We start from the raw sequence: 12,105 nt of genomic DNA on the forward strand, positions 1-12,105 counted from the left end.
AAAGTCTTTACAGGTGGGGATATAAGACAAGGTTTCTTTCTTGCCACTCTTACATATATATCCTTTTTATACAAGACCTTAGAGATTGTGAAGCCAAAAACTTCATCTCCAGTTAACAGTCACTGACTTCTGCAGCTCACTTCAGAGTGAATGCTGTTATCACAGTAGCCTCTCTTACAAGTGTCATTCTCTCCAGTAATAAGGTTTAGCGGGGCAGCCTGATCTAGGCAGTGTTGTTGTGGTTTCACGATGGACAGCACTGAGCTCTGAGGTACATTTACTGCCTTTGAGATGGTCTTGTACCTGCCCCAGCTTTTTGCTCGCCATTTACATTTCACTGACTTGTTTTCAATGCTCTTTTATCTTCATTTTGGTTTGGTCTGTTGAAAATCTATCATACTGTTCGACCTTAAAGAGAGAGGGGTATTTATTCCTAGGAATTTACTGTAAACAGGTGACCCTCCAATTTTCTATATTAACAAATTGGGTGAGTTGGTAAGGTGATGCACAGAATTGCAGCAGAGAAAAGTCAGCAACAGTAATTACAAAGGGGTGAATACTTTTTTAGTCTCACAATTTCAGTTTTTAAATTTTAGTAAATTATTGACAGGTTTTGGAATTTTTCATTTGATTTGAGATGATGCACAATGCTTTGCATGTTATCTCAAAAAATCCAACTTCAATATATTTTAAATTTAGAGACAGTATAATTTAAAAATTGTTGTGGGCGATGAATACTCTTAAGGCACTGTATCTATTGGTCACAAAACATTCTGTATTTGCTGAACATTGTTGTAATCTCTATAATACGCAAATTCTCAGTTAGTTTTGTTTCTGTTACAATAAGCCACAATGCCCACAGCACTGGAAATATTGACCTACCATTATGAAGAAAGGCAAAGTAGAACAGTTCTGGTGAATTACTTTATTTGCAATGTTGGAAGTGCCAGTTCGAGATAATATGTTTTGGATTAAACATGTCCCTGATCAATTCTCAGCCCCTTGCAAGAGTGTTGGGTGGGCTTAGTGAAGGCAGCAAAAGAGGGAAAAGAGGAGAATTCAGCAATACTGTTCTGATTGCTGGCTAAAGGGAAAACAGTGTCTTAACTGACATTTTAAAAGGGGATACATATTTTAAAAACATTTTTGCATCCATCTGGGTCATCAAGGCATTGGCCTACTGAACAAATATCCGTTTGGTCATGACATCTGCAAAGCCCAAAGCACTCAAGGCTCGGTGAGACTGAGACACGTGGTGTTTAATCCTGCCCTGTGAGATCATTGAAACTTGTTCTCAGAATGGACATGTGGTTATGACAGAATGCATCTCTTTATACACCACACTGATACATTGTACGAATGGCAACAAATACCCAGCAGGTCAGGCTGCTTATGTGATAAGAGAAACAGAGTTAATGTTTTAGATTAAAGGCCCTTGTGATGCTCTACAAAAGTGTCTGACCTGAAATACCAACTTAATTTCCCTTCCCACTGTTGCGGCCTGACCCACTGAGTATTTGCAGCTGCATGTTTTTATTTTAGATTTTGAGCATCTGCGGATGGTCAACTTTCACGCTGCTTGAATAAGTCGGCACTAGCACATCAACTACCAATACCAACTGATAAAATCCAAAAGATATAAAATTAAACAGATTGTACCTAACTATCCCATTTCAAATGAAAATACTATCAAAAAGATTGCTTAACTAAACCCTCAACATTACAGCTCGCTCACTGGATTACCCAATTACACATAGAACATGACAGCACAGTATAAGCCCTTTAGCCCACAATGTTGTACCGACCTTCTAACTTATTAGAACATAGAAAACCTACAGCGCAATACAGGCCCTTTAGCCCACAAAGCTGTGCCGAACATGTCTTTAACTGAGAAATTACCTAGGGTTACCCATAGCCCTCAGTTTTTCTGAGCTCCATGTACCTGTCCAGGAGTCTCTTAAGAGACCCTATTGTATCCGCCTCCACCACTGTCGCCAGCAGCCCATTCCACGCACTCACCACTCTCTGCATAAAAAAACTTACCCCTGATACCTCCGCTATACCTACTGCCAAGCACCTTAAAACTGTGCCCTCTCATGCTAGCCATCTCAGCCCTGGCGAAAAAGCGTCTGACTATCCACACGATCGATGCCTCTCATCATCTTATACATCTCTTATCAGGTCACCTCTCATCCTCCATCGCTCCAAGGAAAGGACAAGTTCACTCAACCTATTCTCATAAGGCATGCTTCCCAGTCCAGGCAACATCCTTGTAAATCTCCTCTGCACCCTTTCTATGGTTTCCACATCCTTCCTATAGTGAGACGACCAGGGTGTTACTCCAAGATAAATCTAAACCTTCTCTCCTACATAGCCCTCCATTTTTATATTATCCATGTGCCTATCTAAGGCACAAGGGACTGGTGATCCTGGAAATCCAGAACAATACACACAGAATGTTGGAGGAACTCACCAGGTCAGGCAGCATCTATGGAAATGAATAAAGAGTTGACGTTTTGGGCCGAGACCCTTCTTCAGAACTGGAAAGGAAGAGGAAAGATCCCGGAATAAAAAGGTGTGGGGAGGGGAGGGAGGATAAGCTAGAAAGTGATAGGAAAGGCCAGGTTTATTGTAAAGGTAAAGAGCTGGAGAAGAAAGAATCTGACAGGAGAGGACAGTGGATCAAGGGAGAAAGGGAAGAAGCAGGGGTACTGTGCGAGGTGATAGGTGGATGAGGAGAAGAGGCCAGAGGCCAGAGTGGGGAATAGCAGAAGAGAGAAGGGGGAGGGAAAAAAAACCAGAAAGAGAAATTGATGTTCACAGCATGTGGTTGGAGGCTACCTAGATGGAATATGAGATGTTGCTCCTCCACCCTGAGAGTGGCCTCATCGTGGCAGAAGAGGAGGCTATGAACAGACATGTCAGAACAGGGATGGGGATAGGAATTAAGATCATTGGTCACCGGGAAAGTCCGTTTTGGGCAGATGGAGCGGTCCCCCAATTTACATTGAGTCTCACCAATGTAGAGGAGCCTGCGTCGGGAGCACTGGATACAATAAGATGACTCCACCAAATTCGCAGGTGAATTAGTGAGGGCAACGTCAATGGTGGAGGAAGGGAAACCCTATTCTTTGAAGTAGGAGGACATCTCTGATGTCCTGGAAAGTTTCTTAAAAGTCCCCAATGTATCTGTCTCTACCACAACCTTTGACAGGGCATTCCATGTACACATCAGTCTCTGGGTAAAGAACTTACCTCTGACATTCCCCACCCCTATACTTTCTCCAATCACCTTGAAATTATGCCCCCGGGCATGAGCCGTTTCTACCCTGAGAAAAAGTCCCTGGCTATCCACTCTATCTAGTCACCGCTATCAAATCACCTCTCATCTTCCTTCGCTCTAAAAAGAAAAGCTTTAGTTCACTCAACCAAATTGAATATCCCATGTTACATATTTTATAACATGAGATCTCCACTGTGCTAATATTCTTCATTGCATATGAATACTTTAATATTCAAGACTGACAAATTGCCATATAATAAAACATAATTCCAAGAGTACTTCAAAATTTTGCATTTGGTTTAAATATAGCATTCATACACTAGAACAGACCTAACACTCCAAAATTCCTGACAAACCGTACAATTGTACATTTTAAAAACAGAGTAAGCTTGTCAGAAAGATAAAACAAGATTTGATTTACTCTTCACGGTATAAAATAGAGGAGGTACCTATTTAAAGTAACCAGTGAGTGTATACTTGAATCTTCTGCTGCTATAGCTCATCCATTTCAAATTTTGATGTGTTCTGCATTTAGAAATGCTCTTCTGCACACCACTGTTGTAACTTAAGCTTATATGAGTTACTGTCACCTTCATCAGCTTGAATCAATCTGCCTTCCTCATTAACAAGGAGTCTTTGCCGACAGAACTGCCATTCACTGCACGTTTCTGGATTTTCACACCATGCTCTGTAAGTTCTAGAGACTGTTGTGTGTGAAAGTCTCAGGAGATCTGTGGTTTCTGAGGTACTCAAAGCACCCTGTCTGACACCCACAATCGTTCCAAGGTCAAAGTCACTTAGATCGCATTTCTTTCCCATTCTGATATTAGGTCTGAACAGCAACTGAACCTGTTGATCATGTTTGCATGCTTCTATGCACTGAGTTGCTGTCACATTATTGACTCATTAAATATGTGCATTAACGAGCAAGTGTACCAGTGTACCTAACAAAGTGGCCACTGAGCATACATCAAAGAATGCATCAGAAAAATCTTCGAATCAGAATCAGGTTTAATATCAGTGGCATATGTCATGAAATTTGCTGCTTTGCAGCAGTTGAACCTTGCTGTATATAATAAAAAAACTACAAATTACAATAATTATATATATTAAAATAAGTTAAATATGTAGTGCCAAATGAGAAAAAATAGTGAGGTAGCATTGTCTATTCATCAGTCTGAGGGCGGAGGGGAAGAAGCTGTTTTTGAAATGTTGAGTGTCCCCCTCCAGGGTCAGATTCAATGTTTCAGATGCAATTGTAGATAATTTAAGGAATCGGTAAACTTGTGTGCAGTGACAATTATTCATTGGTCTTTTTCTCTGCTGCTTGCAGAGGGGGAATGCAAATGGAAAAGCCCTACATCTTTGTCAAACTTTCAATTAAATGTACACTGAAAAGAAAATATAACATTAGCTTAAAACGTTTGAATCTTTTAGTATAAATAAGTGCATCTGAAGCATGTTCATTCATCTTTAAGTTCAATATTGGCTCTTTTATTAAAAAAACATTATTGTTTTATCTTGTTCGGTTCAAGCTATGCTCCTGCCTGTGGTAATCTTGCATGTTGGATCTTGCAAAATAGTACAGTGTCCTAAACACATTAACACTGCAATTTTGCAATCTCTCTCTGTATTTCAGGACTGGGGAAATTGAGCTGGGTTCCATTATTTTATGCTGTCATTTTATACTGTACTACTGAGGCAATAAAAAAACATCTAGTCACTCATCATTTTTCCAGCTGTCTAAAAGTCTTAGGCACTGACACTGAGAGTACAGTGGGTCAGTCAGCTCATTTCCACAGTGGCCAATAGTGACGTTTTTTTAGGTTGTTTCTTTTTCCCAGCTCCCTGCTGGAATTACTTAATTTACTGCTAGCACAGTTCTCAGTTCAATGCACTGCAGTTACACTTCTTCAAGTACTTTTTAAATACAATCAAGTTGATTTTGCTTCCTCCACCCACTGAAGCAATAAACTCCACATCTCCAATACTCAATGAATGAAAATACTCTATCTTAGTTTCCATAAGACTAGGAGAGGCCATTCAATCCATTCAGACTACTCTGCCATTCAACTACTCTGATTTATTTTCCCAATCAACCCCATCCTTCTGTTTTCTTCCCCATAAACTTTGACACCCTTATTAATTAAGAACCTATCAACCTCTTCTTTAAATATAGCCAAAGACTTGGCCTCCACAGCCATCCGCAGCAATGAATTCCACAGATTCACACCCCTCTGGCTCTAAAGAAATCCATCTTCATCTCTGATTTCCTCTCCAATTGCATCCCTTTTCATTTATCCACCCCTACCAAGGTAAATATTGCTCTCGATCACAAGAGGCACTGCAGATGCTGTGATCTGGAGCAAAAAAAAACAAACTGCTGGAGGAACTCGGCTGGTCGAGCAGCATCCGGGGAGGGAAGTGATGTCCGATGTTTTGGGTTTAGGCCCTTCATCAGGACTGGAGGTGGAGCAAAGGTAACCAGGATAAAGAGGCAAGAGGGAGGGGTGAGGCAGGAAGTGGCATGTGGTGGGTGGAACCAGATGTGGAGGGAGATGATGAGCAGATGGGGCCAAGTGGAGTCATGAGACAGTGAATGGTGGGCGGTAGGTAGCGAAGGCAAGAGGAGGAAAGGGATAGTGGAGACAGCTGGGGAAGGAGGAGGTATGTGATAAGTGGAACCATACAGAGCAGGCATTGCCAACCTGGGATTCACGGACTCCTTGGTTAATGACAGGAGTCCATGGTATAAAAAGAGCTGGGAACCCCTGATATACAGGAAGGTTGATGGACAGTTGCATTCAGTTTGGGATTACTTTCTGCAAATCAAAGGTGCAGTTGCCTGTACCCTAGCTGTGCACGTCCATTTGTCAAGTATGTGGAATAGTCCTTGTTCCAAACCTACTAATACCAAACCCAATCCTTTCTCCACTACAGCAACAACTTCATTGGTGCTGCCTCCTGCAATTGTGCAGAATTTGTCAGTTTTATCACCTTGGCTACCAACATCCACTCTGCCCTCACATGTGCTTGGACCATTTCTGGCATTTCGCTCCCTTTTACAGATCTCTCTCTGTCTCTCCATTTCAGGAAACATTTAGTATTACCCGCAGCTACGTTGACTACGTCTCCTCCCACCCACTCCCGAGTAATAATGCTATTTGTTTTTCTCAGTTTATCCATTTCACCCACATCTGTTCTGAAGACAAGTCTTTCCCTTCCGGCAATTCTGAAACGTCCTCCTTCAGGAAACAGGCCTTCTGTTCTCCCATGGCTGGAGCCCACACTCACTTTTCCACAATTTCCCTGAATTCCTGCTTTTACTAGTCCACCCCCAAAGACAGAACAGAGATGGAGTTTCCTTGTTCCCCATCAGTCTTCACAGCCAGCACAACACCCTCCACCATTTCCGAAAGGTCCATAAGCACATAAACACTACCTCATTATTCATCTTTTGCACTGTTATTCATTTTGCAATTTACAGTAATTTTTATGTCTTGCACTGTACAGCTGTCACTAAACAGCAAATTTCATGATGTCTGTCAGTGACAATAAACCTGATTCTGAATCCTTCTCCTTCCCGTTACTTCCTGTCTTCCGCAGGGACGAATCTTTCTGAGAGACCCTGCTTCACCCACCCCTCTTTGGCATTGGCACTTTCCACTGCAACTGTAGCAGGTACAAAACCTGGTCCTACACCTCTGCCCTCACCAGCAACTAGGTCCACCAACATATTTAACACTCCCAATGTGATCTCCTCATCAGTGAGACCAAGCACCGACTAGGTGAACGTTTTGCATTACATGCTGTGTGATATCAACGTGATTTCCCAGTTGCATGCCATCACAATTCCCCCTCCCATTCCATCTGTCCTCACACTCCTCCACTGCCAGGATGACGTCAAACATAAACTAGAAAAACAACATCTCACACTCCACATTCAAAGTCTACAACCACAAGGTACGAAGAGTGAATTTCCCAACCCACACTCGCTGGGCTCCATTCTCTCTCCTAGTTTGCCCCAACACTGCTCCTTCTCCTCCCCTGTGACTTACCCGGTTCTATCAGCTTATCACCTACACACACCTTCTGGTTCTCCTATAACCTCCCCCCACCATCATCTTCCTCTCCCCCATTTATCTGTTTCCTTCTCATTTTACAGATTCCTGCATCTGCACCCTTGTTTCCACTGATCACCTTCTAGCTCCTGTCCCCATCTCCACCCACCTGGTTCCATTACCTCCTTTGTTCTTATCCATCTCTACCTATCATCCAATGCAGTTCCACTCCAACTCCACCCTTTCCTCCTCCGGCTCCATCTCCTCATCATCTCCCTCCTTACTCGGCTCCACCCGTCACCTACCAGCCCCTGCATTGCCCACTCCCTCTCAATTCTTTACACTGGCTCTTCTCCCTCTCCACGCCCAGTGCTGATGCAGGTTCTCCACCTGAAATGTGGATGATCCATCTGCCTCCTCAGTTGCTTCTTGACCTACTGAGTTCCTCCAGCAGTTATTTTGGGATATTTTACCTCAGCAAATGAGATTTCAATTTAAAATCTCACCCTCAATGGAGTGAAAGGTGGTGAGATTGAAAGAGACCGCTCAACATCCTAAAGATATGGCCACCAATAGTCAACGATTCAACGGATACTCAAGATATTAGATTTGGAACACAGATCTCTGCTGCACCACAGGAGGTCATTTATATTCATACCAACTCACAGCAGAACAAACCTAACAAGATCCTGACTCACTCTTCCTTCAGTTAGTCCTGACGAAGGGTCTCGGCCTGAAACGTCGACTGCACCTCTTCCTACAGATGCTGCTTGGCCTGCTGCGTTCACCAGCAACTGATGTACGTTGCTTGAATTTCCAGCATCTGCAGAATTCCTGTTGTTTCCCTATCTTACCTCCCTTTGACCCAGCAACTTACTCTCTCTTGCTACTTTTCTGTTAAAAGCTAAAGTCTGTCCTGAGCCTCATAGGCTCATCAGGCCTGCGCTTATGCAGGGTACAGTAGCCAATTAATCTACTACGCAAATAAAAAGAAAACAAGGATGAGTAAGTTGAAAGATACGGTACTGCGTATCTGTTAGCTGGTGCACGTTGGAGGGAAGTACTGACAGACATTGCAAGTGTGGGAATAAATGACAGAGAATTAGAACTCCAGCCAAACACTACTGGCAGAACTCCTTAACAAACAGTTTGGACATGCTCGAAGTATGATTGCTCGGAACAAGGCGGCCCACATCCGGTTTCACTTTGAACCACACCCTGGTGAAGGGTATTTAATTACAGGCAGGTTGGATCAAAGATATCATGATCAAATAGGACAACTTAGGTTGAGCAGGTGAAGTGAGGTATTGGAAGCGTTGGGGAATACACTGAAGGGAGACAATAGGGACAAAAGGGATTGGGGATAGGGTGCAAATGGAGGACAGTGGGTAGGGAGGAGAAACAGAATCAAGGATAGGGCGGCATGGTGCATAGCGGTTAGCACAACTCTTTACTGTACCAGCAACGCAGGTTCAATCCCTGCTACTGCCTAAGGAGTCTGTACCTTCTCCCCGTGACCACGTGGGTTTCCTCTAAATGGTCCAGAGACGGAAGGATTGCTGGGTTAATGATTAGGAATTGTCCAATGCTGAGAATAGGATTAAATTGGGGGAATTGCTGGGCGGCGCGGCTCGAAAGGCCGACTCCACGCTGTATCACAGTAAATAATAATCAAGATAAATGGAAGTTGGGGGGAAATCATGCGAACAAGGCGCGTGTCACTGAAGGGGAGAGGTAACAGTGTTGGAGAGGGGTTATGCTAGGGCAGGGGCCATGGTGAGGGGGGTCACTGGAGAAGGGTCCACATCTCGGAGAGGAGGTGTCACGCTGATGGCCCAAAGTGAGGGGGGAAGAGGCCAAGATGAGGTCTCGGTACCAAAGTTAGGGGGCGCGTTCACGTTGACGGGAAGGGGGCGGTGCCAACGTTAGGAGGCGTGGTCACGTTGAGGGGGGCCATGGTGATTGGGGGGGCATGGTGAAGGGAGCAAAGCGGGAAAATACTTAACGACAGGGCTGGGAAGAGTTACCACTCACCGCGACATGGCCTCGATCTTCAGCGATCTGACGCTCGGGTCTCCGGTGCAGCCAGACCGGGCGAGTTGGGAACGGAGCGGCCGCGGTGGCGCCTTCTCACTGCGCTGCCATCCGAACGCGGAGGTGGAGCCGTCAATCATCAGCACAAGCCCCTCCTCTCGTAACGCCCCGCCCCTTGTCCCCGCCTCCTGATTGACAGTCGGCCCGGGCCATACCACCGAATAGGGGTTCCATGATACTGGTGAGTCCCACCAACTGAAGTGAAAACGCAATCCTGGGACAGCGCCAATGCCTAACCGTCAGTACAACGCATGGAAAATCACAAGACATTTGAACGAGCCTTGGTTCTCTCTTTAGCCTCATCCTTGTTTATACTCATTGGCTGTGCTCTACCTGGCGCCCTGTTTGCCGGCAGCCGGCGGGAGGCTGTTGCCATGCCAACCCCGACAGGGCCCTGAGCTGGAATCTCGTGCTCGGCCTGCCGCGGTTTTCCTGCAAAACACCTATTTAATATACCAAACATGTTTGTAAAAGAAATGTTTCTTTTCCGTCGGAGACCCTTAAGTTGCCTTATGCTTTTTTCCCAATAAAATTGTTTATGAAAGCACTTGCAGGCTTTCTGTCATGAAATACCTGATTATTATTTCTACTCATTTCATTTTTTTGCTGCAAAACTTTGCATAAATAATTGAGTACTTCCGAGTAAAACAACTGCAGCAGCTTTGTCGGCTTCCAGAAATTTCAAACAGCCTGTGGGCCAAAGTTGTTGCTTATTCCTGCTTTTGAAATTAACGTTCTTAACTCAAAAACTGTAAAAGGCTTACTATTTTGGAGGGAGATTGGGGAGCGAATTCATGCTGCTAATTTTTTAATTACACTGCAGATGTGCATCAGCATGGTGCGCTACCGTCAGAACACGTTTCTGTTGCAGTGTACGATTAGGGTTCGTCAAGGGGTTTATCTTTCACGTCTTTAAAAATTGCTTTAAAGTCTTAAAAGATTATTCCAATTGCAGTGCAAGAAGCGCAGCAACGATCATTTGTTTCTAATGCTGTAGATTGAGTTATAAATATTGACAGCGGAATCCGTGGAGTGCTCCAACCCTCTTAACTTGAAACGTGTCATGGGACCCTTGCATTCACCTGACGGAGCATATGGCGCCTTAATTTAACATCCCACTGGATAAGTGACACCTCTGATATTGCAACACCTCCTCTCCTACATCTGGGATAGGATTCACACCAGCAGGACATTCCCCCACTCCCAAACACGCTCACCTAGAGGCAAAAGTGCTGTCAGCTGAAGCAAGAAACAGCAGGAAAATGCCTTTTGTATTTGGTCAGCGATTCAGAGGATGTTAGATTGGTCTGTTGTCACATACACCAGGGTGCAATGAAATTCCTTGACTGCATGAAGATCTCAGAGTAAACAGAGAACGTGGTAATAATAAATACAGTGATGAAAGCACAACAGCAGAATGCTGCTAAGTTTGTAATGCAATCTGAAGTATTTACTGGCATTTATTTACTGGCATAATTTAGAACATAGAATAGTACAGCACAGTACAGGCCCTTCGGCCCATAATGTTGTGCCGACTCTCAAACCCTGCTTCCCATATAAGCCCCCACCTTAGATTCCTCCATATAACTGTCTAGTAGTCTCTTAAACTTCACTAGTGTATCTGTCTCCACCATTGACTCAGCCAGTGCATTCCACGCACCAACCACTCTCTGAGTAAAAAACCTTCCTCTAATATCCCCCTTGAACTTCCCACCCCTTACCTTAAAGCCATGTCCTCTTGTATTGAGCAGTGGTGCCCTGGGGAAGAGATGCTGGCTATCTACTCTATCTATTCCTCTTATTATCTTGTACACCTCTATCATGTCTCCTCTCATCCTCCTTCTCTCCAAAGAGTAAAGCCCTAGCTCCCTTAATCTCTGATCATAATGCATACTTTCTAAACCAGGCAGCATCCTGGTAAATCTCCTCTGTACCTTTTCCAATGCTTCCACATCCTTCCTATAGTGAGGTGACCAGAACTGGACACAATACTCCAAGTGTGGCCTAACCAGAGTTTTATAGAGCTGCATCATTACATCGCGACTCTTAAACTCTATCCCTCGACTTATGAAAGCTACCCTATCCACCTGTGAGGCAACTTTCAGGGATCTGTGGACATGTACCCCGAGATCCCTCTGCTCCTCCACACTACCAAGTATCCTGCCATTTACTTTGTACTCTGCCTTGGAGTTTGTCCTTCCAAAGTGTATCACCTCACACTTCTCTGGGTTGAACTCCATCTGCCACTTCTCAGCCCACTTCTGCATCCTATCAATGTCTCTCTGCAATCTTTGACAATCCTCTACACTATCTACAACACCACCAACCCTTGTGTCGTCTGCAAACTTGCCAACCCACCCTTCTACCCCCACATCCAGGTCGTTAATAAAAATCACAAAAAGTAGAGGTCCCAGCACAGATCCTTGTGGGACACCACTAGTCACAATCCTCCAATCTGAATATACTCCCTCCACCACGACCCTCTGCCTTCTGCAGGCAAGCCAATTCTGAATCCACCTGGCCAAACTTCCCTGGATCCCATGCCTTCTAATTTTCTGAATAAGCCTACCGTGTGGAACCTTGTCAAATGCAAATTTACATATTACTATTTAACTATTTATGGTTCTATCACTATTTATTATTTATGGAGCAACTGTAATGAAAACC

At 44.1% G+C, this 12,105-nt stretch overlaps 1 protein-coding gene across 6 annotated transcripts in view; it reads right to left on the bottom strand.

The window, feature by feature from the left end:
• The window catches only part of mbnl2 (muscleblind-like splicing regulator 2), a 144,017-nt gene extending 134,503 nt beyond the window's left edge, over positions 1–9,514 (bottom strand). For all 6 annotated transcript variants that reach the window (XM_063048427.1, XM_063048420.1, XM_063048430.1 and 3 more), the window contains exon 1: positions 9,379–9,514. The gene's annotated coding sequence lies outside the window, so the exon portion shown is untranslated. The remainder of the gene's footprint in view (positions 1–9,378) is intronic.
• Between the last annotated feature and the right edge of the window lie 2,591 nt (positions 9,515–12,105).

Source organism: Mobula hypostoma, chromosome 5 (assembly GCF_963921235.1).
Source record: "Mobula hypostoma chromosome 5, sMobHyp1.1, whole genome shotgun sequence".
Classification (NCBI taxonomy): domain Eukaryota; kingdom Metazoa; phylum Chordata; class Chondrichthyes; order Myliobatiformes; family Myliobatidae; genus Mobula; species Mobula hypostoma.